Source organism: Mus caroli, unplaced genomic scaffold (genome assembly GCF_978045245.1).
Source record: "Mus caroli unplaced genomic scaffold, Mus_caroli_1 scaffold_11, whole genome shotgun sequence".
Lineage (NCBI taxonomy): Eukaryota > Metazoa > Chordata > Mammalia > Rodentia > Muridae > Mus > Mus caroli.
The window spans coordinates 7,329,729-7,357,010 of NW_028227266.1; the positions used below are offsets into that span (position 1 = coordinate 7,329,729).

General features: G+C 37.6%; 1 protein-coding gene across 4 annotated transcripts in view; it reads right to left on the reverse strand.

Moving 5' to 3' along the window:
* Cntn5 (contactin 5) overlaps window positions 1–27,282 on the reverse strand; it is a 1,232,986-nt gene that overhangs the window by 932,933 nt on the left and 272,771 nt on the right. For all 4 annotated transcript variants that reach the window (XM_021171282.3, XM_029481828.2, XM_029481826.2 and 1 more), the window contains one exon: window positions 26,180–26,320. The gene's annotated coding sequence lies outside the window, so the exon portion shown is untranslated. The remainder of the gene's footprint in view (window positions 1–26,179; window positions 26,321–27,282) is intronic.

Consider the following 27,282-nt stretch of genomic DNA (forward strand, 5'->3'; position numbering starts at 1 on the left):
ACATGTCATTCTTTACATATACAAATGCCAACAGCCTTAATTAAGTAGGTCAATTTAAGTTTATTTCATACCATTTTTGAAGATGTTTGAGTTGATTGCTTTCCAAAATAATACCTACACACAGAAATTGAACTGGGTTTCTGTTTGTTCAATAGAGGTGTTACTGGGCAGTGTTCTTTCCAGTGCACATTTGGAAGTAGATAAAATTATAAATGAGCCATGATCTTTAAAAAGAATATATATAAAAATCTAAAGATGGGCATAAATCTTGCATAATTGTGATATGAGTAGTGTATGGGAAACTGCAGGAACTGAACAAAGAAATCTGTAGAGTGTCATGTTAAAAAGCAGGAGAGTCCTTGTTAGAGCATCAAGAAAAAGGTGCCTTAAACTGATGTTCAAAGTATCACAAATATGTCTGCCACATGACAAATTTCTTCAACCTGCATAAATATTGGTTCCTCCCAACAAGGTTAGGATGATCCTCCTAAATTCTAGCATGAACTTCCTGAACAGGTCTAAGAAGACCAAATAATAGCAGCTCTCAGGTACTGCTTGCATTGATTCTGCAGCTTGAGTGACCTGTAAAAAGCATTGAGTTACCCCCTAAGCGGCAGGATAATTAAGATCATCCTCTGTCAGGAAGTGGAGCTGAGAACTAGCACAAGCTCTTGGGATTTAGGAAAAGGCACTCCTCTGGGAGGAAATAGCCTGGGCCTGAGCACACATGTGACATATTTAACCTCCACAGGATTTCAGACTCACATTTCATCCTTTGCCATCAATCTTATGCAGTGAGCACTCTGCTTAACTTTATCAAAAAAGTCATGCTACCAGGGCTTGGCATGTGGAATGATAATGACAAAATAAGTCAATGAAGGAAGAAGGAGAGGAGAAAAATGACACCACTATGGACACAGATTTCTTCTACCCATTTTATTATAAAAGACTCATCAGATATATGTAGCCTCCTTGTCAGGGGGTTATAATTGAGAACATTTCACCTCTTTCTTACAAAGAGCCAAATAAAGCTATCTGTGAATGGTATAATAGAGTTGTTCCAAAGCCTTACATACCTGAAGAATAATATTAGTGATCTGGACAGACCTTAGCTAAGAAAGTTGGAGCAGTAGCAAACTGTGCATAGGCACAGCATGTTCTTAGAAATGCCCATTTTTGCTAGCTAAAGGCAGTTAATGGCACCGATACTGGCCTTCCCTCACCTGTCACAGTGATTCAGCGACCTCATCTGAGACCTCTGGTATAAATGCTCCAAACCCGCAGAGGGACTTAAGTTCTTACCGGAGTTGTGAATATTTCCAGGAGACTGTGGGTGAGTTGACAAGTGCTTAGTCTCCCACAGGCCGATATAGTAACCTAACCCCTGAGAGTGCTGATCCTGCTCCTCCAGATGGCATAAGGGGGCCCAAACCTACAGGCACAGACCCTACTGGGTGTTTATAGGTGAGAACAAAAAACAAGTGCCTGCTAAACATGCAGACACCCTTGAAAATTCATTTACAAGTTTGATGTGATGTCTTCAAACTTATCATAATTTCCTTCCTGTGGAACCATAAAATAACCAGTGTTCTTCTGCTTCGGCACCTAAGTGCAAATAGAGGAGGCAAATCTTCAGGCTATATCCATATGAGGATGGCCTATTATCAAGGAAAACAGTCAAATACAATTATGTCTGTACTGGGATTGCAGCAATGTCAGATTATTTCTTACCTTAGAGCAAAACAATGAGCTATGAATGTTTGTTAGCTATGGTTCTCATAGATTTTCCTAATATTTGATACATTCATTGATATAAGTAATCAACCTCTAATGCATGCTTTATTTTAAAAGTTTTGATGTAAACACCTGACATTTTGTGTTTACTTGTTACTAACTTTTAAAATTTCTGTCTCAAAGAGGCTGGGTGAAGTATTAGAGTGAAAGTCTATTTGAAGCACGCTATTCTTGCAACAGTTCCAAAAGCAACAGGCTCAGGTTTCATCACTGCAATGAGGTGAGATCAATTCTTCAGTCTGCCCTATTTTGTTTGTGTGCCTTGGTATGTAATTCCTGTCTTTACTGTATAGTGTTCTTCATGGAACTGGGTAGTACCATTCCAATAATTGCATTGTGGCTATATTTGTTGATAAAAATGCCTTTGTTGATCACAGGGTCAAAGGACATCAATTCTGAATATACTTGTGTCACCTGTGAGATTTTATGGAGGAGACTGGGTATCAGTGGGGTCAGTGGGAGGAAAGAGGGAGAAAAGGTATATACCTAAGGAGTCAGAAGGTTCTAATTGGCATTAAAATGATGAGAATTCAACAACAGTGAGGAATTCATCAAGAAGGCATGTTTCATTCAGAGTTTCTCTTGCTTTACAAAATCGAGCACCCAGTATGATGAATGCCCTAAGAGTTAGATTAGATGTAGACCCAAGCTAAATACTGAGCACATCGGATTCCTCACTCTCTACCACATTTTCTGCTCTAAAACATGTTTTATTCTGTCTTAATTTTTAAAAAATTACTTATATTTTTTTTCAGGATAGCACATGCATATGAAGGCCAGAGGGCATATGTGAATGCATGTCATGACTTTGTCCCTTGTTTATGAATATCATTGAACTGTACTGCTGATGTGCACAGATTCATAGTGGGTATTACAGGTGCTACTTAACTTGGATTTAAATCATACTATACTGAAATAATTATATATGCACCCGTTTGTTTGTTTGTTTGTTTGTTTGTGTAGCTGTGGCTGTCCTGAAACTAGCTCTGTACACTAGGCTAGCCCTGAACTCACAGAAATCTGTTTGCCTCTGTCTCCTGAGTTCTGGGATTAAAGGCATATAAAACCACCTCCCAGCTAGCATTCATTTATGAGTTAAAAAATATTCAATCATAGTTCTCAAAAGATGCATCAGTTCTCAATGCAATGGTAACAAACCATATGTAGATCCTCTTTGCTGGGAACAATATGCAAATGTTACCTTTTGGGAGAGATTTTGGGTTGGCCTCCTTTGGCATCATTTATCAAGAGACAAAATGACTTGAGGTCCAATTAGTTTTCTGGAATTTTTAAACTTAAGTATTAAAGAGGCATTTCCCTAAAGATACATTTGAAAAAGAAGTTATTAAATTGTTTCCTAACTTTTGGTGAGTGCAAGGCATTGTATACACAAAAAATTGTATAACCCCTCTCACATGTTCTTGGAAAGCCTGCAGAGCAAAACTCCACCTTGCTGCAGATCTCGCAGAAGGTTTATGGTCAACCTCAACAATGAAAGATGGTGGCCCTCGGCCATGGGAATGATGACCATGATTATCTTGGAAGAAGTTCACAAATTAAAGGTATTAGAAATTACTATTATATGAGAAATGTACTTATACTTACATTTTAACTTTTCTGGTTTTGCTAGCTTCAAATTTTATATATTTTGAGTATTTATCAATGAGGCTACAACTCAGCCTCATGTCTCCTGATATTCTTCCTGCAGCACATAACTTAGAATATACACAGAGAGAGAGAGAGAGATTCTAGTGTTATATCAAGAATGCTGCTGCACTGTGTCTTTTGATGTATCTATTTGAGATAGCTACCTCTATAGGTCAAATGGGACCACTATGTTGAACAATTCCTTAAGTGTTTTTTCCATTGAGTGCTTTCTGTTCAGTACCATGGCTGTTTTTGTAATTGGGTTGTTTGTTTTCTTAATTGTTAGATTTTTGAGTTAGTTGCACATGCTTGAATTAAACCTCTGTCAGATGTATAGTGGACAAAATGTCTTCCCTACCTTGGGCTTCTTCTATACTCAGCTGTGTCTGTTGCTCTAAAGACCCTTTAAGTGTCTAAGGACTGACTCAATTGGTCAATTGTTTTGTTCTGTGAGCTACCTAAGTCCTGTTTACAAAATCAATACCTGTGCCTAGAACTGACTGGGTTCTTTTTATTTTAAGAAAATAAGATTTCTAAAACATGCCATGGGAAAATCTTACTATTTATGCACCTTAAATTATGCAGAATTTAATAGTAGGATACATTTATGTATGCATGGATAGATGGATTCTTATAGATTTCAAAGCAGGTTTATTTTATTATCTATTAGTGTGTGTGTGTGTGTGTGTGTGTGTGTGTATCTGTGTTTGTGTGTGTCTTGTGTATAAGGATGTATATTAGATGTCCTCAAGCCAGTGTGGTAGGTGGGTCTGTGCCACCTTTTATGGTTCCTCGCAAAGTGCAGAAAGTGTTTTTCACCCCTGAAGCACCACAACAAATTCAAGATTGCGCATGTAATAAGAATAGAAATAAAGGCAAGACAAAATAAAATCTATAAATTATGTCAGTCAATTGTCAAGACTATATTAAAGCTTAAACGACACTATTTAATTTGCTTTAATTGACAAAATCAAAGTTACTCAGTGTTAAAAGTAGCCCTCAAAATTCTATACCCACATTTTTCAAGAAAAGACATTTGAGATAGTGAAGTACTCACTAAGCCTAAGTAAATTGAGCAGTGATTGTTTGATAATGTAGAGTTGACCTTTCTGGCAGCCAGCACTGGGAGGAAGTGTTACTGTTTGGACTAACACAGTCGTACGCGTAAGCCTTCTTCCAGAGACAGTGTTTTCAACCAGCCAAGAACACACATATTGTTTCTGTCTAAATTTCCCTCTCCCCAGAGCACACACCTCTAATTTCTCCCATCATTTCCCAGGTGATAAAGATTCATCATCCCCTGCTCTCTTCCCTCAGCTTTGCAGGTGACTAATGCCACAGTGGCAGATGGAGCCTGGCAGATGGACAAGAGGAGAGCCGCCGCGGGGCACCCAGCAGCCTTCATTCTGCATAGAATTCTTCTTCATACTTTTGCAGCCAAGTTTCCTGAAGATTGAAACATTGCAACCCAATTGTCCATTCTTATTATTAAAACTTTGTCCTTTACGTTGGTTTTAGCCCATTTTATGCACTTCCTTTCAATTTGTTTTTCTCACAGGAAAGGAGCTTTTTTTTCTTCTTCTTCTTCTTCTTCTTGGAGCCACTTACTAGAACTTTTACTAACACCACAGCAGGAAGCTTAAATGTGCCAGTTTTGTTCATAGAAATAAAAAATAACAATTGAATTTGGACAGTAAAATCATTTCTTTAAAATACATACTTCTAACTGCTTTTTATATGATAAGAAAATGACTTAACTTTTACTCTCATGAAATATAATTTTTAAAATGATTACCCTAATTTGGTTTTGATTATTGGTAAAAGCACAAGTGTTTAGCAACTTATCATCTATAGCCCTGATTTGAGCTGCCCACCCACTAGTCCCTTGCCAGTCAGCTGTCTTGGAATATAATTATAAAAGTGGTTTAAGGAAAACTATCAGTCAAACTACATTCTGCAGGTAGTATTTTCTATAACAATTCAAATTATTTTTAGCAAGTAACAATTCTTCTCTCAAATGTAAGAGTATCTTTGCAATCCCTTTTCTGATACTAGTGAACATTTTAAAACATTACCATGGCAAACAGTAGAGACCATCAGTCTTCATGTCTAGGTATTTTATAAAACAGAGCAAAACACTCTTCCATCAAACTCAAAATCACACTCCGGGTTTGCCACTCTAACAAGTAAGTCTTAATTTGGACAACTGTAATGATTTCCAGATCGAGTTTCTCCCCCCCCCCTCTCTCTCTCTCTCTCTCTCTGTCTTCTTTCTTTCTTCCTTTCTCTTTCTTTCCTTCTCTTCTCTCTCTTTTCCTTCCTTCCTTCTCTCTTTCCTCTCTCTCTCTCTCTCTCTCTCTCTCTCTCTCTCTCTCTCTCTCTCTCTCTCTCTCTCTTTCTTCTTTCTTTCTTTCCTTGTCTCTAGGTTGTGGGTAGTTGACTTTGGCCTGGAAGGCCTCGTGGCTGTTATGTTTCCATCTTCCAGGATTACAGGCACATGCCACCAGTCCTGGCTGCATTCACAGTTTCTCACTTAAATATTTAAAATTTCAAGTAAAATACACTGAGCTGAATGTATGCTTCATAACTGTTCATTCACTCTGGTTTCCCTACCTAGTAATTCAACAGAAACTCATTCTTGATCTTCAAAACAACCCAGTTTTTGTAAAGCTCAATTGAAGTCTTTGGTTTCCCCTTTTCTCACTCATTGTTTCCAGCTAAAGTGCTTTTACTTTCCAAAAAGCACAAGGCACTATGTTTATAGATCACCAAACCCCTTGCACTCCACAATGAGCCACCAACATAGATGTTCTGCTTTATTCTCCTCCTTTCTGTGGAACCAGAGGAAATGAAAGCTTTAGACAGGCCATTCAGTTTGAATGAGCAGACTTGGCACTCAGATTCATGTTTTCTCCTGGCAAATAGCCCACTGGTCGGCATTTGCAGATTGTGTCTCATTCTGATGAGAAAAAGAATCACACTATAAAAGCATAGGTCAGAAATAATAATGTTAAATATTTGTATTCTTATATGTTTTATTTAAGCACATATTTTAAATATTTTATTAAGGAGAAATACATTTTATTTTCTAACACATCTTCATATCTGTCCTAAATCAATATGGTAGTACTTATTAGTCCACTTAAGTTAAAATGCTGGCAGTTCTTCATTTTCGACATGCAATGAAATAGAAATTCTTCCACTAAGAAGCCTCTCCTCTCATTATTACACATGATTAAATTTTTATTTTATCCACGGTTGGGCATTAAGTTAGAAAAGGTATAATCCACATATACTATTGAAGGCTATAGTCAAATCTTTCAAAGGCCCCAAGTGTTCTGATACACACGTCTAGTAATAGAGATTTGGTGGAATATTTATTATTTTTTAATAGGAAAGCCAAACTGCAGATGACTTCCAGTAAAAGCAGAAACAAGTCGAGCACCTTACTTAAAATACAGAATGTTCAGCCCAAAGACATTTTTGATACATTTATATTTTGTAGTCTTGAACATATTGAACAATAGAAGTAGGTAATTGATCCTCATTTTATTCAATAATAGACATTATAACCATGATCATTAGTACAGAACAATAATAACCATTATTTTGGATAGAAGTCTCTCTACTTTTTCTCTTCACTCCTCCTATTTGCTTTTACTGTCCCCTCCTTGACAGTAATCTTGATATCAAGATATAATCAATGTAAATTCTGAGTTTTCACCTCAGCAGATCTAGAGCAGGTGTGGCTGTTCTCTTTCTCCTTCTCCAGTACTATAGCTAGAAGACTCCTCTACCATCATCCTTCAGGTTGTATGGCTGTTCTGTCTTTGGCCCATCTGACACATCTCCTTTACTCTGTAACCTGCAGGGCACATTAATTCTTCTATATTCTGTATCCATTCAAATTGTTTTCCTGGCTTTTAGGTTGCACCAATGAAGACTTCAAACGTGTTATCTCAAGGCAACTCAGCTTTCTTGTGACTTAAGCTCCTGTGTCCCATGGCTTAATATACCCCAGGACATCACATGACTCCACAGCATTATTATTTTGCCATCTTCACTATGTAACAACTGTGAGTTTCTATAATTCCATCTCTCACCTGCTCCTATTGCCTTCTTCCCAATCTTATTAGGAATAAATTACCTTTGTAGTTGTAAAGGCAATCCTAGATTGCACTATCTTGGCCATAAATTGTTTTTATTTATTATAAACATATAATTCACCAGCAAACACTAAATCTTCAATTAAACAGTGACAATCATCCAAAAAATTTTTTTCTTTTCCATTATTTTTTCTACAGCTATGGCCCATTTTCTAGTTCTTATGCCAATGTGAAGGAAAAAAATTATTTCATTGAACTGTCTTCACCCTTGAGGATTTAGATGTAATAACTTAAGGGGAATTGATTGAATTCACTTGTGCATACTATCATATCTTCATATACTTTTTAAAAAGTAAATGATAAAGCCAGTCTAAGAGTCCCAGTTACTTTTAGACCAATATTAGGATTAGAGTGAAGAAGTCACACACAAGTATTTGATTCAGAATTTCATCCTAAGTCTTAGTGTGCATTTACAGAACAGAATCTGACTCTAGCTAATCCTGTCTTTGCAATAGATGTAATTGCTGCATCCACTGCAATCCTTCTATTGCTCCCTTAATGCCACACTGGTCATATGGTGAGTTCACCGACATTTTCCCAACTCAGTGGTTCATAGCCTATTGCACTGTCTGGCTCCTTTTCTGCCTCAGAGTTTTCATGAGCATTACAGAAATCTGCTTAGGTGTGTGTTGAACAGTGCTAAACAGTGCTAAAGTCAGTCTTCTTATACAGACACAGGATGGCAACAATCTGAAAAGTCTTGAATTTAGACTGCTGTGAAGCATAATTGCAGAAAGACTTCTCTCACTTGTAATCAAAGGCTGAGTTTAGCTACTGTGAATAATAACACAGGACTTCTTAAAATCAGTTTGTTGGTGAAATAACTCTGGTGCCACTAAGATTTCCAAAGGAAGCATTTCTTGGGAGGAAAGTGAGTAAATATTATTATAATCATTTGACATTCTGACATTTTATTAAAGATCCAATAGTCACATTGTCTACACAAATGAACAATGTTGAAGCAATGTGAATCAGAACTACATCTACTATTTCTTAAAAAGAAAATGGATCTACTTATCCAAGCTTCATACTCAAGAGGACTTGGTCAACTTTAAGTAGGACAGAATAGAAAGTGTGTGGTTTCCAAGATTTCAGAAATCAGCTCAGTTTCTAAATGGTATGTACCACCCACATGCAATCTCAACCACACACATGTCATCGACAAAGTTGGAAGGGTGAGGCAGGGTAGGGGTCAGCATTTTCTTTACTACACAGGGAGTGTAAGGCTAGCCTGGACAACATGAGAACCTAAGTCAAGAAAAAAGGAGAAACAAACATGCCAGCATGAGGCGGGTGACTCTTAATTCTCAATTCAGAATAGATGGGTGTCTATTTGTAAGAGCCCAGCCATATTTTTGGAATCTATTATTAAATTGTGAGGCATTGAGGAGCTAGACAATAACATCTGTTACAGCTCAGTTTTGAGAATTTATGTGGTTGTTGGGTGAGAATCTTCAAAGTTCTAAGAACAAAGAGTATTCTCAACACAAAAGCACTGGTGTGTGTTAGTCCCTTGCTTTTGTTTATTCCAAGGATTCATCCTTGACAGAAAATATTTTCTGACAAAAGGGCAATGTTTGGGAAGGAGAGGTAGCTCAGCAGTTAAGAGCTCACAAATTCAATTCTCAACCCCCATATAGTGGCTTATAACCTTTGTAAAGCTCAATCCAGATGATCAGATGCTCTCCTCTGTCCTCTGCAGGCACCAGGAACATACATGGTGTATGAACATACATGCAAGCAAAGCCTACATTCACATGAAATAAAATAAAAAAAAATATAAAAGGGCAAAGTTTACCTGTGCAAATCTATGTTTATGTATGTGAATGGAATAAAAATGAGATGGATGAGGGACTAGGGAGAGAAAATGAAATGGGAATATTTGATCAGTAGTTGATGACAATGTTTTCAACCCTAGAATTGAGACTATAGCCTTTAAAAATATTCCTTTATAAAAGAGAAAGATTATTATGATGAGGAGAATAAAGTGAAAATTCATTATTAAGTGTGCTGGAAAGTACTATAGAGGATTCAGTAGCCTGGACGACCTATCTCTAGGAAATTTTTTCCACTCTTCCTTATTTCCTCTTGCATGCATTACTGGAGTCTTTGAATGGTATAATTAACTGCAATAGCATGACATATACACACAGGGGTGACTTTCCAATCATTTCTGCCAGGGAAAATGCAGTAGTTCCTTTTTCACATGTTAGCTTAGTGTTAGTTAGGCATCATTAAAATACAATACTAATTTTTTCACGTGTACGAACGTTCTACTTCCATATACATATGTCATACATGTGTGCTCGGTGCCTACAGAGTTCAGAGAAGGGATCAGATACCAACTCCAATATTACATATCCTAAATAGCAAAACAATATTGAATTATATTCAGAATTTATCTATGAAATTCTTAATGGCTTTAACTTTCAACTACTTGAAAAGTATAGTTATAGTGTGAATAATTGATTCCAAAAGAGAAACTGTCTGTAGAGTGTACAGAAGATAACAGCATCAGGCCAAGCCTTGCAGAGCTCTGCCTATGGGTGAGAGGACACTGACCACTATTATAAAGAACCACAAATCCCCAGCTTCCTGTATCCTTGAAATGTCACTTTTTCATCTCCTTGGCATTCACCCATATCACATGTGAACAAAAGCCTCTTCTGGAAGAACCATAGTTTTCTTCCCAATTGTTATGTGCCAGAAATAAACAGGCGCAGTATAATGTGAGTCAAAACTGAAACGATCAACTTGCTTAAACTAATGATAATAATACAGAACCATGGAACTCTGCTTTATGGCATTCAGTCATGAGGACAAAGCAGGGCTGGCTCAGAACAGTGCTACCAAGCATCATTTAAAGATGTGTCAGTTTTTGAGGAAAACTAAATAAATCTTCTAAATACGAACTGGCCACTAAAAATCAGCAAGCAGTGCCAGCTCCTAAATTATAGCAAACAAAATGTGCATATATGAGGGAAAGAGAGAGGGGGTGGGGGGGGGGAGGAAGGGACTGCTGTCTTAAGGGAATAATAATATTAATAAGCAAATTTCCACTTTTTCTTAAAAAACATTTACTTGTACTTATAAGTGTTTGTGTGTGAGTATGTACTTGTGTATGTGTGTGTGTGAGTATTTGTGTGTGTGTGTGTATTTGTGTGTGTATGTGTGTGTGTGAGTATTTGTGTGTGTGTGTGTGAGTATTTGTGTGTGTATGTGTGTGTGTGAGTATTTGTGTGTGTATGTGTGTGTGTGAGTATTTGTGTGTGTGTGTGTGTGTGTGTGAACTTTTACCTGCATAGAGGGATCTATGGAAGCCATGAGACATCAGATGTCTTGGAGCTGGAGTTGCCAGTAGTTGGAAGACAGCTGACACTGATGTTGGAAAGCAAACTCAACCACTGAACAAATTTCTAGCCCTAGTTTCTATTTTTGAGACTCAGGTAATACCCTCATACAATGTGCTAAGGTAAAAACAATCATTTAGACTTCATCTGCAGTAGAACCTTTTTCTACCAACACTCTAACTGGTGTCGCCACATACATTACGTTTAACTCTGCTTTTTGTTTCTACAGACAGTGAGTCATTATTTCAAAGAGACCCAATGCCTCTACAGTTATAACTGTCAGTTTCTCCAGAGATTTACCCATTAGTTTTCCTATTTGCATTTGAAATATAAGTTCTCCAGTCACTCTCATTCAAAAAAAAAAAAAAAAAAAGTGAAAAGGAGGGGCTGGCAAGATGGCTCTGTAATCAAAAGCTGCTCGTTCAGAAGACCAGACTCTGATTTTCAGCACCAAACAAAAACCCGTAACTGTAGTCCCAAGTAATATGATGCCCTCTTCTGGCATCCAGGGGCACTGCACTCACTGTACACTTACATACGTGTAGACAAAGTTAATATAGTGTTTCTTTTCATTTTTAGTTATATCTTTTATCCTGTACAACTACAGGCTATGGTTGCCTTGCTTAAAAATATCTTTCTATGGGTTGAGTTGATATAGATATTGCCCTCAAATTTAAAATTCTGAGTTTTTTATATCAAGATTTTAAAGTCTAAATTAAGCCATTTTTCATTATTTAGTTTTTGAGCAGCACATCGAACAATTTAATTTTATTTAGCTTTACACTTAGAATTTCACTTACACAGGTACGGGACAGTACCTTCCTCCTCACTCTTCGGTCTTCTATCATTTTGTCTTTCCATTACTTTTTATAAGATGGAAATGTTTTTGTGGTTCCCATGGTCATGCAAAGGACTGTCTATGCTCCACCCTATTCAATTAACATATTTAAGAGTCTGGTCCTACAGGGGAATACTCCCTGAACAAAACACCAATGGTTTGTGTTCTAAGATCAAGAATCAACTGAAATCTCATAAAATTGCAAAGCATTTGTAAGGAAAAGGACACTATCAATAGGACAAAACAGCAACTAACAGATAGTGAAAAGATCTTTACCAATCCTACTTTCGATAGATGGATAATATCAAATATGTACAAAGAACTCAAGAAGTTAGATTCATGAGAATCAAATAACCCTATTAAAAATGGGGTACAGAGCTAAACAAAGAACTTTTTTTCTTTTTTTGGTGGTTTTGTTTTTTGTTTTTTGTTTTTTTTTTTTTTAGACAGGGTTTCTCTGTATAGCCCTGGCTGTCCTGGAACTCACTTTGTAGACCAGGCTGGCCTCGAACTCAGAAATTCACCTGTCTCTGCCTACCAAGTGCTGGGATTAAAGGTGTGTGCCACCACTGCCCGGATTTTTTTTTTTTTTTTTTTTTTTACAAAGAACTTTCAACTGAGGCCGAGAAGCACCTAAAGACTTGTTCAACATCCTGACTTGACTTATCAGGGAAATGCAAATCAATCCAGAATTGGAAGGTTTACGAGTGATCCTAATCTGGAGGCTGGGAGATAGAAGTTTCTGACCTGAATTTTGGTATGGAGATCTTGAGGCATAGTGGCTAAGAATTCCAGAAGATTAAGACAGGGAGATCTCTAAATTCAAGGTCATCTGGGATTAAAGGTGTGGTGGCACACACCTTTAATCTGTGCTCCACCTTCTGCAGGAGACATACATAAAAACATTGGAAGAAGGAAGACTCTCTTCTCTCTATCTCCTTTGATGGCTTGCTGGATGGGACTGACCAACTGCTAGATCCTCGGACTTCCATTCTCAGATGCTGTTGACCATTGTTGGGAGTTGGACTGCAGACTGTTAGCCATCAACAAATTCCTTTACTATATAGACACTACCCATAAGTTCTGTGACTTTAGAGAACCCTGAAAAATACAGAAGTTGGTATTCTGAAATCCTGAGATTTTACCTCACACTAGTCAGCATGGCAAAGATCAAAAATTCAGGTGACAGCAGATGCTGGTGAGGATGTGGAGAAAGAGGAACACTCCTTCATTGCTGGTGGGATTGCAATCTGGTACAACCACTCTGGAAATCAGTCTGGTGGGTACTAAATCAGTACTGTGGGGACACAGTACTTACTGCCTGAGGACCCATATGTACTACTCCTGGGCATATACCCAGAAGATGCTCAAACATATAATAAGGACACATGCTCCACTATGTTCACAGCAGCCATACTTATAATAGCCAGAAGCTGGAAAGAACCCAGATGTCCTTCAACAGAGGAATGGATACAAAAAATGTGGTACAATTACGCAATGGAGTAATACACAGCTACTAAAAACAATAACTTCATGAAATTCTTAGGCAAATGGATAGAACTAGAAAATATCATCCTGACTGAGGTAACCCAATTACAAATGAACACATATGGTATGTACTCACTGATAAGTGGATATTAGTCCAAAGGTTCCAAATACCCAAGATATAATTCATAGTCCACATGAAATTCAAGAAGAAGGAAGATCAAAGTGTGGGTGCTTCAGTCCTTCTTAGAAGCAGAACAAAATACTCACAGGAGCAAATAGGGAGATAAACTGTAGAACTGAGACTGAAGGGAAGGCCACCCAGAGACTGCCCCACCTGGGGATTCATCCCATATACAGTCACCAAACCCAGACACTATTGCGGATCCCAAGAAGTGCATGCTGAAAGGAGCCTGATATGATTGTCTCCTGATATGCCCTGCCCGAGCCTTAAACCTACAGAGATGGATGCTCGAAGTCATCCATTGGACTGAGAGTGGGGTCACTAATAGAGGAGTTAGAGAAAGGACTGAAGGAGTTGAAGTGATTTTGAAACATCATAGGAAGAACAACGATATCAACCAGCCAGACCCCTCAGAGCTCCCAGGGACTAAGCCATCAACCAAGGAGTACACATGGCCCAAGCTGCATATGTAGCAGAGGATGGCCTTGTCAGGCATCAATGGGCGGAGAGGTCTTATAAAGGCTTGGTAGATGCTCCAGTGTAGGGGAATACCCTCATAGAAGCAGGATGGGAGGATGGGATGGGGGTTTCCGGGAGGGGAAAAACAGGGAAAGGAGATAACATTTGCAATGTAAATAAAGAAAATATCCAATAAAAATGGGGAGAGAGAGAGAGAGAGAGAGAGAGAGAGAGAGAGAGAGAGAGAGAGAGAAGAGTCTGGCTATTTATTTATTTATTATGCATAGGCACATGTGTGTGTACCTGAGTATGCATGTGCACCATGTATTCATAAAGTACTCAGTTTGTACTAGAGTGACCAGTTGAGGGCATAAGTTTTCTTGGAAATGGAGTCACAGTTGCAAACTGCCTTGTGAGGAGGCTGTTAGACAGGGAACTTGGGTCCTCTGTAAGAGCATCAAGTGTTCCCACCTAATGAGCCATGGGTCTATGAAAAGAATTGTGTTATGTTAACATAACAAAGTCAGCAAAGCAAAATGAGATAAAGGAAGTAAAACCTGTTTGAACCCGAGACCACTGTATAATGCTGCAGCTCTACTTTAGGCAGTTCAGTGGGCTTTACATTATACAATGTGTGTAGGGTAGGGATGTCACATTTTAGTCAAAGTTCTTTGTTAAGGTGTTTGAAAAAGAAAGAAATTTAAAAGGAGGTGGTTTATAGTTGTTACAATTGCTGAAGGCACAGACATAAGGAAAGAACACATGAGGAAAGGTTTACTGTCAGAGCTACAACCATAGGTAGCTCTGGCAAAGAGCACACATGGGAGTTGCAGATAACTTCTCAGAGAGCACACACAGCTCCTGGCACTGGCCATTATTCCTGAGACTGCACCAGTGGCCACCGCAGAGAAAACCCTGTTTCAGGTCCCTCTCAAGCATGGCCCCTGCTTGCTGTTGTCTAGCTCTCAGTACCCTGAGCAGGTGTTGAAGGAATGACTAATGCCAAGAACTGGGGACATAGATTTTTTCCTCTCTTCTTTCTTTCTTTGTTTCTTTTCCTGCCCATCCTCCCTTCTGTTCCCTTTCCCTCTCATCTTTTCTCCTCTCTCTCCTTATTCTCCCCTAAATCTTTCTCTTCCTCTTCCTCTGCTATTCTTCTCTTCCCTTACTTTAATATTTTATCACTATCTCAGGAAAGTTTTGTTCTTCTTGATGAGTTAAAAAACCATCATACTGATTGTACCACAATGCAGCCATCTGTTAAACAATTTCTACATACCAAACCCCAAATGTATACTTTGTATGTGTATGTCACAGTATATATGTAGATATAGTTATAGATATGCTCTTTTCCATCTTCTCACAACTCTTCTAAAAATATGGCAAGATCCACGTGTGAAAGTGTAGAAACTCTTAGGCTCCAAAAACTTAACATAATAGCTGAAGTTTCTAGAGACACAGCCAAAAGAATTTCTTATTCCTAAGCTGTAATATTTTCATTTGTCATTTATACTTCATAACATATAGAAAATGCAATAGCTTTTTAAGAAATAGGCTACACAGTTCATTCCAGTCAGCGTCAGCCCCGTTCCACCTTGGGCACAGACTTGGCAGACAGTGCCACAGTCCCCAGATCACTCTCTATTCTACAGGTGCCCTAGAACACCCAGGATCTTGGGATCACTAGTGAGGGGAACACAACATCTATCCCAAAACAACCCAGAGGGGCTTGTGCCAGCAGGAAAAGGGACACAGGAATCCTACCCAACAAGCAGCTGGTGTTCCTTCTGATCAGGGCCAACCCTGTGCCAACTTGGGCACAAACTCTGCAGACTGTTCCACTGTACCCAGAGGACTCTCTGCACTACAGGTGCCCTGGCACACCCTGAATCTTAGGATCATTGAAGAGAGTCAGCCTCCAGAGAGGGATCTGACCTCAGGACCCAGGTGAGAGCACCATCTTGTATTCCAGCTCTCTCAGAGACCAGTCCTCCCAGGAGAGCACACAGGCCACAGAAGCAACAGAGTTTTCTGGACAGGGTCACTTTAGGCTTTCATCCTAAGCCAGGAGGCAGAGTTCAGACCCACACCTATGTACCCCTTCCCTGTAAGAGGAGAGCTTGCCTGCAGAAAGTGCTCTGAACAGTGGGACTCTGGAGAGAGTTGGACTCCAAGGAGTACTTACAGAGGGTAACAGAATCACAGGAGGAACAAGCTTCAGGCAGAGACGGCCAGAACATCTTACACCAGAGATTATGAGATGGTAAGAGGCAAACCTAAAAATCTTACTAACAGAAAGAAACCAAGACCACTTGGCATCATCAGAACCCAGTAAGCCCACCACAGCAAGTCCTAGATACCCCAACACACCTGAAAAGCAAGATTTGGTTCTAAATTCATAGCTCATGATGATGGTAGAAGTTTTTAAGAAGGGCATTAATAACTCACTTAAAGAAATACAAGAGAACAGGTAGAAGTCCTTAAAGAGGAAACACAAAAATCACTCAAAGAATACAGGAAATCACTGCTAAACATGTAGAAGTCTTTAAAGAGGAAACACAAAAAATCCCTTAAAGAATTACAGGAAAACACAACTAAACAGGTGATGGAATTGAACAAAACCATCCAAGATCTAAAAATGGATGTAGAAACAATAAAGAAATTCCAAAGAGAGACAACTCTGGAGATATAAATCCTAGGAAAGAAATCAAGAGCCATAGATGTGAGCATCAGCAACAGAATACAAGAAATGGAAGAGAGAATCTCAGGTGCAGAAGATTCCATAGGGAACATGAACACAACAATCAAAGAAAATGCAAAATGCAGAAAGATCCTAACTCAAAAGATCCAGGATATCCAGGACACAATGAGAAGACCAAACCTAAGGATAATGGGTATAGATGAGAATGAAGATTTACAACTTAAAGGGCCAGTAAATATCTTCAACAAAATTATATAAGAAAACTTCCCTAACCTAAAAAACAAGATGCTCATGAACATACAAGAAGGCTACAGAACTCCAATTAGACTGGACCAGAAATGATATTCCTCCCGGCAAATAATAATCAGAACAACAAATGCACTAAAGAAAGATACAATATTAAAAGCAGTAAGGGAAAAAGGTCAAGTAACATATAAAGGCAGACCTATTATGGTTAGACCAGACTTCTCACCAGACAGTATGAAAGCCAGAAGATCCTGGACAGATGTTACATAGACCCTAAGAAAACACAAATGCCAGCCCAGGCTACTATACCAGCAAAACTCCCAATTACCATCGATGGAGAAACCAAAGCTTTCTATAACAAAACCAAATTCACACAATATCTTTCCATGAATCCAGCCCTTCAAAGGATAATAAAGGGAAAACTCCAACATGAGGAGGGAATTATGCCTTAGAAAAAGCAAGAAAGTAATACTTCAACAAACTTAACAGAAGATAGCCACATGAAGAGAATCCCAACTCTATCAACAAAAATAAATGTAAGCAACAATTACTTTTCCTTATTATCTCTTAATATCAATGAATTTAATTCCCCAATAAAAAGACATAGACTAACAGACTAAAACAGGATCCATCATTTTGCTGCATACAGGAAACCCACCTCAGGGAAAAATATAGACACTACCTCAGAGTAAAAGGGTGAAAAACAATTTTCCAAACAAATGATCTGAAGAAACAAGCTGGAGTAGCAATTCTAATATTGAATAAAATCAACTTCCACCCCAAAGTTATCAACAAAGACAAGGAGGGGCAGTTCATACTCATCAAAGGTAAAATTTTCCAAGATGAACTCTCAATTCTGAATATCTATGCTGCAAATGCAAGGGTAACCACATTCATTAAGGAAACTTTAGTAAAGCTCAAAGCACACATAGCACCTCACACAATAATAGTGGGAGACATCAACATCCCACTCACACCAATAGACAGATCCTGGAAACAGAAACTAAACAAAGAAACATTGAAACTAACAGGGGCTATGAAACAAATTGATTTAATAGATATCTATAGAAACTTTTATCCTAAAACAAAAGGCTATACCTTCTTCTCAGAACTTCATGCTACCTTCTTCAAAATTGACATTATAATTGGTCACAAAACAAGCCTCAAGAGATACAAAGGTATTGAAATTGCCCCAAGCATTCTATCAGATCACCATGGACTAAGTCTGATCTTCAATAACAGCACAAATAATAGAAAGTCAACATTCATGTGGAAGCTGAAGAACACTCTACTCTATGATAACTTAGTCAAGGAAGAAATAAAAAAAGAAATTAAAGACTTTTTAGAGTTTAATGAAAATGAAGTCACAACATACCCAAATTTATGGGACACAGTGAAAGCAGTCCTAAAAGGAAAACTCTTAGATCTGAGTGCCTCCAAAAAGAAACTAGAAAGAGCATACACTAGCAGCTTGACAGCACACATAAAAGCTCTAGAACAAAAGAAAGCAAATTCACACAAGAGGAGTAGACAGCAGGAGACAATCAAACTTAGGGCTGAAATCCACCAAGTAGAAACAAAAAGAACTATACAAATAATCAACCAAACCAGGAGCTGGTTCTTTGAGAAAATCAACAAGATAAATAAACTATTAGCCAGACTAACTAGAGGGTACAGGGACATTATCCTAATTAAGAAAATAAGAAATGAAAAAAGACACATAACAACAGAACCTAAGGAAATCCAAAACATCATCAGATCCTACTACAAAAGGCTATGATCAACAAAACTGGAAAACCTGGATGAAATGGACAATTTCCTAGACAGATACCAGCAACAAAAGTTAAATCAGGATCAGATTAACAGTCTAAACAGTCCTATTTCCCCTAAAGAAATAGAAGCAATCATCAATAGTCTCCCAATCAAAAAACACCCAGGACCAGATGGGTTTGGTGCAAAGTTATATCAGACCTTCAAAGAAGACCTAATTCCAATTCTCCTAAAACTACTCCACAAAATAGATACAAAAGGTACTCTACCCAATTGTGTGAAGCCACAATTAGTCTAATACCTAAACCACATAAAAACTCAACAAAGCAAGAGAACTTCACACCACTTCCCTTATGAATATCCATGCAAAAATACTCAATAAAATTTTCACAAACCAAATCCAAGAAACATCAAAATGATCACCCATCATGATCAAGTAGGCTTCAACCAAGGGATGAAAGGATGGTTTAATATAAGGAAATCCATCAACATAATCCATTATATAAACAAAAATCAAAGACAAAAACCACATGATCATCTAGTTAGATGCTGAGAAAGCATTTGACAAAATCCAACACCCATTCATGATAAAAGTCTTGGAAAGATCAGAAATTCAAGGCCCATACCTAAACATAATAAAGACAATATACAACAAACCAGTAGACAACATCAAATGAAATGGAGAGAAACTTGAAGCAATCGCATTAAAATCAGGGACTAGACAAGGCTGTCCACCTTCTCCCTACCTATTCAATATTTTACTTGAAGTCCTAGCCAGAGCAATTAGACAACAAAAGGAGATCAAGGGGATACAATTTGGAAAGCAAGATGTCAAAAAATCACTACTTGCAGATGATATGATAGTATATATAAGTGACCCTAAAAATTCTACCAGAGAACTCCTAAACCTGATAAACAGCTTCAGTGAAGTAGTTGGATATAAAATTAACTCAAACTAATCAGTGGCCTTTCTCCAGGCTGAGAAAGAAATTAGGGAAAAACACCTTTCACAATAGTCACAAATTATATAAAGCACTGGAGTTTGACTCTAACTAAGGAGGTGAAAAATCTGTATGATAGGAACTTCAAGTTTCTGAAGAAAGAAATTGAAAAAGATCTCAGAAAATGGAAAGATCTCCCATGCTCATGGATTGGCAGGATAAATATAGTAAAAATGGCTATCTTGCCAAAAGCAATCTACAGATTCAGTGCAACCCCCATCAAAATTAGAACTCAATTCTTCACCAAGTTAGAAAGGGGATATTGCCAAATCATCAGGAATAACAAAAAACCTAGGATAGCAAAAACTATTCTCAGCAATAAAAGAACCTCTGGTGGAAACACCATGCCTGAACTCATGCTGTACTACAGAGCAATTGTGATAAAATCTGCATGCTATTTGTACAGTGACAGATCTTTCACAAAGGAGCTAAAGCCATCCCGTGGAAAAAAAGACATTTTCAACAAATGGTGCTGGCACAACTGGTGGTTATCCTGTAGAATAATGTGAATTGATCCATTCTTAGCTCCTTGTACAAAGCTCAAGTCTAAGTGGATCAAGGAACTGCACATAAAACCAGAGACACTAAAACTTATAGAGGACAAAGTGGGAAAAAGCCTTGAATATATGGGCCCATGGAAAAAATCCATGAACAGAACAGCAATGACTTGTGATGTAAGATGAAGAATCAACACATGGGACCTCATAAAATTGCAAAACTTCTGTAATGCAAAAGACACTGTCAATAAGACAAAAAGGCCACCAACAGAATGGGAAAGGATCCTTACCAATCCTAAATCAGATAGGGGACTAATATCCAATATATACAAAGAACTCAAGAAGCTGGACTCCAGAAAATCATAAAACCCCATTAAAAATGGGGTACAGAGCTAAACAAAGAATTGTCAACTGAGAAATACAGAATGGCTGAGAAGCACCTGAAAAAGATCTTCAACATCCTCAATCATCAGGGAAATGCAAATCAAAACAGAATCAGGATATAGCTGTCTCCTGTGAGGCTATGTCTGGCAAATACAGAAGTGGATGCTCACAGTCATCTATTAGATGGAACACAGGGCCCCCAATGGAGTAGATAGAGAAAGTATCCAAGGAGCTTAAGAGGTCTGCAAGCCTATAGGAGGAACAACAATATGAACTAACCAGTATCCCCAGAGCTCCTGTCTTTAGCTGCATATGTCGCAGAAGATGGCTTAGTCGGCCATCATTGGGAGGAGAGGCCTTTGGTCTTGCAAAGATTATATGTCCCAGTACATGGGAATGCCAGGGCCAGGAAGCAGGAATGGTTGGGCTGGGGAGCAGGGCAGGGGGAGGGTATAGGGGACTTTCAGGATAGCATTTGAAATGTAAATGAAGAAAATAGCTAATAATAAAAAGAAATAGGCTACACTTATTACACCTTTTTTTTCCTATCTAGAATTTACCCTCAGTCCTAAAACAGAGTTTAATACCATTGTAAACTCATCTACTAACAAAAATAAAGCCCCAGACAAATTGTGAAATTGCCTGCAAAATTTCATGTTTCTGGCCAGTCTGGATTCTTCCATTAGTTATATGTACACAAGATTGGACAGAAACTCAAAGCAATTTTGTTCCAGAACATTCATTTTGAATTTTGCCCTTCAAAGATGTTTTTCCTGATTGTCAGGAGCCATAACGGGAGAAGCTAATAACTAGCAGGTGATCATACTGAAGTGGACTGCCTCATATTATTGTATAATCTGCAACAGGGGAGCCCTCATTAAGCAAGGCTGTGAGGGGCTTATTTTAGGAAAGATTTCTGCTATTAATATGCTTTTCCTTTTATTATTAAACATATAACAATCACTAAGTAGGAGCATACCCCTTTGGCAGATCTCTGAAGATACACAAAGATGTACAAGACTTGTAATCTTGTAATGACGCTATATAGACAAATAGATGACTTAAGTATTAATGATAATCCTTTAAGAATTCCTAAAATTATATCTGTTATTATTAAGCTCTTTTATTAATGGGACTGCTATTAAGTCCTTTTCTGATAGTCAAAGCTGCAGTAAGAGCTCTGTCAGTCTCCCAAGTGTCACCACTTAATTGTTCTTAGATGATAACCAGACTTTCTCCTACTCAGAGCACATTCCAAGAGGTTGTAAATCAATTAACCAAAAGTCATTAAAAGGGAACTAATGATTTATTATAGGTGTTAGGACAGAAGATAAAATATCAACTGGGTTTATCTATACAAAACTTCACTAATAACTTAGTTAAGGTTTTAAACCTACAGTGAATCTGTGGAGTTGAGACAGGTGATAGATGTTTAGCTAGATAATTACTCCTAAGGGCTATGCATGTAAATATTCACTGTTGTAAACTTCTATTTGAATTTATGATTTGATTTTTTGTGTGAAATTGTGATGAACTTTGTAACATGTGATCATGTATTCTGAAAGTACTGAGGACAAGGAGATGAGCAAGATTGATAGAGGAGACTTTTTTGTCTTTCCCCACTTAGACGAGAATATTTCCCCTTTTCCCGCTTATAATCAGGATCTTTTTTATTTTCCCCTTAGATCGCTTTTGTAGGAAACGTTTTGAAACTTAGTAATAAACTCTATATCACTTCTCTAAGTATCTTCTCTTCCTGTGACTTCCAACTAGCAGGCTGAAAGTTAGAGCCCAGCAGTTCTGCTGAGATAGAACAAAGGCTGCATTGCTTAATCCTCCACTGTTAAACTACAGGTGTTAATCTTCTAAGCCAGCAGTCTTTTACCCTCAGAAAGAGCAAGAACGTTTTTAGGACTTTCTAGAAGTTATCATCAGCATTTCAGTATAATTAGAGAACAAGAAAGCCCTAGACACTCAGCCATCACTAGAGTCCTACTCTGTGACTCCACCCCTACCTTGCCCAAGGATGGGAGGCTCCTGGCACCTGATCACTAAAAGATATAGAAAGGTTTTACACAATTGAAATGTAAATATTTCTGGTTAAAAAGAAAAACTAAAGTGTTTATGTGTGCATGTGTGTGTGCATGCGTAAGTACGTGTGTGTGTGTGTGTGTGTGGTGTGTGTGTGTATGTGTGTGTATATTTATGCTTGCATGGCTGGTAGACAACTTATGGGAATAGTTTATTTCCTTTCAACCACACAATTCAAACAACTTTGCAGCAAGCACCTTAATAACCCTCAGCCATCTTGCTGGCCCTTGTTTTCTGTTTCGATGGTTCTTGCACATTATTTTCATAGTATTTAAGTAGAGCTTCTATTTACCGAGCATATGTCACATCTTGCAAGACAGGTTGGCATAGCCTTATAGTAACTGTAGTGATCATATGTAGACAACCTATGGCTGTGTTCCGTCTTGCTTCTAAAGATTTTGTTCCATAAAGGGTAGGTACTCTGTCACTTCTTCACCCCCCAATTTCCTTCGTTTTTCTTTCTTCTTCTCCCTATAGGTAACTCTCACTTACTTTCTCATCATTAAGAAGTCCAACTGAGACACATTTATTTCCCAAGATAGCGTCAGTGAACAGGCTTATAGTCAAACTACAGCCAGCTTCACTGAATACACCTCTCATGGTATAATATATCAGATCAACTGACGAGAAACTTAAGAATTCTCTTTGAGTTGATCTAGATAGACAATTTCACATGAAATTTTTACAAAACCAACTCCAACTATAGTTAAAAACAAATAACTACATTTCACAATGTAAAAAAATATGGACCAATATAGCATACCCCCTCAAAGAAATTGTGACCTTAACGAGGCTTAACTTATGTGTAAGGGACCCCTCCTCCTTCCTTTACAATCAGGAGTCACAGTTCCCAGTTGCTCTTGAGACACATCTGTGGAGTTACTATGGTTCCCAAAATTGCTGCTATGTCCAGGTGTTCACTGTTTCTATGTATGCTCTTTCTAATTTAAAATTATGTATTATGAATTATACACTGTGTACATGTTCACATATACACTGCACACACAATTAACAAACACATGCAAGTTATTTCTACCAAAAATTTTCTGAAGCGTTACTAATAAATCTAAATTCATTAACCTAAATTCAGGGAACACTGTACTTTTCCATTGTCAGCCACTGTACCTCCAGCTGCATGTAGTAACGTCCAGCTTACTGTCACTAGGTAATGAGGAATCCTGCCAGTTCTGAAAATCTATAACCCCAGAGTCCCAGGGGCCCCTGTCTAATGGAAGGAACTCTCCCTGTTGGTCCTGGGCCAATGACTACTAGAGGGAGTTGTGTAAGTTACCAAGGGAAGTATTTTATTCTCAGAGGCTGAACTCAGGACCCCTTTTAATATGGGTTGCCTCTTATAATGGTTTGTTGGTCATGTCAAGATGCACTATCAATGAGTCCCCTGAATGTTTTTAGTGGTTTCAGAGACAGATAACATACAAGTCTGTGAATGAAGAGGACTTTACTTAATGTGACACTGTCACCCAATCTCTTAAGACTCATCAATTCTAATTCACTTATGCCTCTTTGGAATGTTTAGCCCAACTCATCTGCTTAGAGCATTTCAATTCTACTGATGTGCTTTTCAATTAGTGGCTCAGGAAAGTAACACGAGTGACATGAGGAGCAGTGATATGACACTGTGCTGTGTCAAGCCGGGATCCATGGCTTCCCTGTTCAGTGACTGGAGCCCCATGTCCTCATTCTCAAACCTCAGTGTTTGAGGTCAGATGCTTTCTCAGAGGTCAGAGAAAGCATCTTCTAATAAGAGTTCTGTTGATCCACAAACTGAATACACTTTGGTTGGCACCTAAGACAATGTACAAGGTCATAGTTGCCCAAGACACTCCCAACATCTTACTTCTCATGTTAATATCTCTAGCATAAACCCAAACTTCACTTTCACCCATGTGTAAGTGAGCATTGGATTCTCTCTACCCCACAGCAGTTGTGTGGTGTTCTCTCACTTTTTCTGAACTCCTCAAGCACCATAAATCATTTATTTCTCTCCTTGCCATGCTGAACTAAGGAGACTAGATACAATTTAATGTTCACAGATATCTCAAAAGTAGAAATATAATATGGGGTTTCAAATGTTCCTGTGATTAAATTAAGTAAAGTGGTACGCAGAAAAATAACACCATACCATAGGCTTATATTTGTAGGAGGAATATAGATAGCTGAACTTAATTAACTTTATTTTGTATCTATAACTTAATCTGAGATTATTCTTATAGCAGGACAATTTATAATGACTCAATTTGTCTTAAAGTTTTGTAAATGTTACAACAGAATGATGTGCTAATTTCTGGGAAAGTTGTGTCGCTCTCCCATGATTTGTAGAGTCTTGACAAAACCTTCTGCCACATTCCTTGTCCTTTCTCCTCTGTGTTTCCTATTTACTTACTTAGGTTTTCTTTTGTAAAGAATAAAAGTCATGGTTGCTTTACTTGATAGATTGAATTGATGGGTACATACATGGTTTAGTTAGGGTTTATAATTAACAAATAAATTATTATAATTTATCAGAATTCATGAGAATTTGGAGAAATATAAACATTTCTAGAACAAATGGCTAGAATTTGCATGTTGCTCTCAAAGCCTAAAGTTAAATGCCTGAACAACATGTGGCTGACACTCTCCCAAGCTTTGTCACTCCCTGCTATTGTTATGCACTTGAAGATTTTGAAAATGTAGAATAGACTGGAGGAAAAAAAAAAAAAACACCTCTACTATTTTGAATCAATTTAACAATTAGAGAAGGTAAACCTTTAAATTAAATTAATATGGTACTATTTTATAAACATAAGACAAGAAAAATTCATTTCATACTGATTATTTAAAAATATATATCATTGGCACTGAGACAGAGCATACCCAGTAACTACTGTGATTTGAAATAGTCTGTTGGTACCTACTTAGTTATGGGTATTAGACATGCATTTATTCATGTATTTTAAACATTGTAGAACTCCCATTTTAAGGATCATTACTAATTCACACAACAAATAATTTCAGAATAAATAAGTATAATTTAATATTTAGTGACATGCATTGATGAGTGCCATGCAAATAATGCAACACTCTTGACAAACAGCATACCTTGTCTTTGTGCAGGAGATGCCTGGCTGGCCCTGGTGGACAAGAACACCTCTCTCTTCCTGAGACCTGCTGTCCTAACTTAATCACTGTCTCCAAACTGAAGCAAACCAACAAGTGCCAAGTCCTCCTGCCAACCAGTAAGACACTGACTGGGAAGACAGCAAGGCTCAGGGTTACCCTTGTCTACCTTTCACATCAAACTAAAAATCAAAATAAAATAATTGTGTGATATTTTTTACTACAAAATTTCTGCAATATCCTAGTGCTTATTTATATCCAGAAAAATGAGGTTTTTATTATTCAAATACAAAATACCCACTCAAGTTGGGCACATCAATCTTTAGCATATGCAGGCAGCTTCATGAACAGGAAGCTATAGAGAGGATCTACACAGCTTTCCTGTTCTGGGTTGTAGTCAACATCTATTTTTGCAATGAAATGTATTAAAGAGAAGATAACAGTTGTACCTATTTTCTGAATCAGGCTCCAAATCACACTCTTCAAAATGGCAGCAGTTTCTCTAAAGTAATCCTTTTGTGGTGGTCGTCATGCAGAAAAGATGCTTAGCAGGGCTTGAATACCATTAAATAGCAGTCTTCCAAAAATACCTGTGAAGAAGTATTATAAATATGAATAAAAATAATCCTCTGAAATGTTTTCATTTAATCTAAGCCCATATTTTTATTAAATATTATGTGCCATGGCTCTATTTACTTATATTTTGAATCTCAATATCATATACACAAATGATGATACTGTTTTTAATGTGATGTATTTATCTAGCTGAATTTTCTTACATGATTACAACAGTGAAGAGATCACTTTTCACATCTCTTTATGTGCATATTTTCACAATTCCTCAGTTTTTAAGAGATACATTATATTTTATAATGTACTTAGCATTTGTAAAGTTTTTATTTTGTATTTTATTTAATAGATTTAAAAACTTAGTAAATATTTGACATTTTAAACTATTTGAGTCATTAAGTCATTGGTTCTCTGGTGACCTGCAATGAATTTGCATTTTTGAGGTTGTATCTATTTTGAACAATTTAAGTGAAGTTCATTCTTTCATAAAATTCACCATTTAATGAAATTATTTTTTGTTTATATAATATGCTTTTGGTAGGCTCAAAAGTGTGCGAAGAGGAACTGATGTGGAAGTTTGAACCCAAATATCAGTAGCTCAGTGACATAGTCAAGGTTTACATTCCTATTGTTGATTTAAGTCAGGCGGGTTAGCTTTCGTGTTATAGTTAGACATTCTGCTTTCACGTGATCAGCTATAGCTCACCTATCTTAAAGAGGTCTGCTTTTTGCCCTCATCTGATTAGTATATAAAACTTATCCAGAAATAGTTTCATTGTCATCCTCATAATGATCAAAGCAAGGTCTGAGAGCCTGTCAAGCTGACTCAAAATCCATCACCATATATTCTTACAGCTGTACACTCCTTCAACTCTCCAAAAATTCATTTACATAAAACTATGTTCTACAAAAGACAATGACTGCCTTCATTTTAAATACATGGAATTCGCTCATTTCTCTTTCGATGTATTGTTCCTGGCTG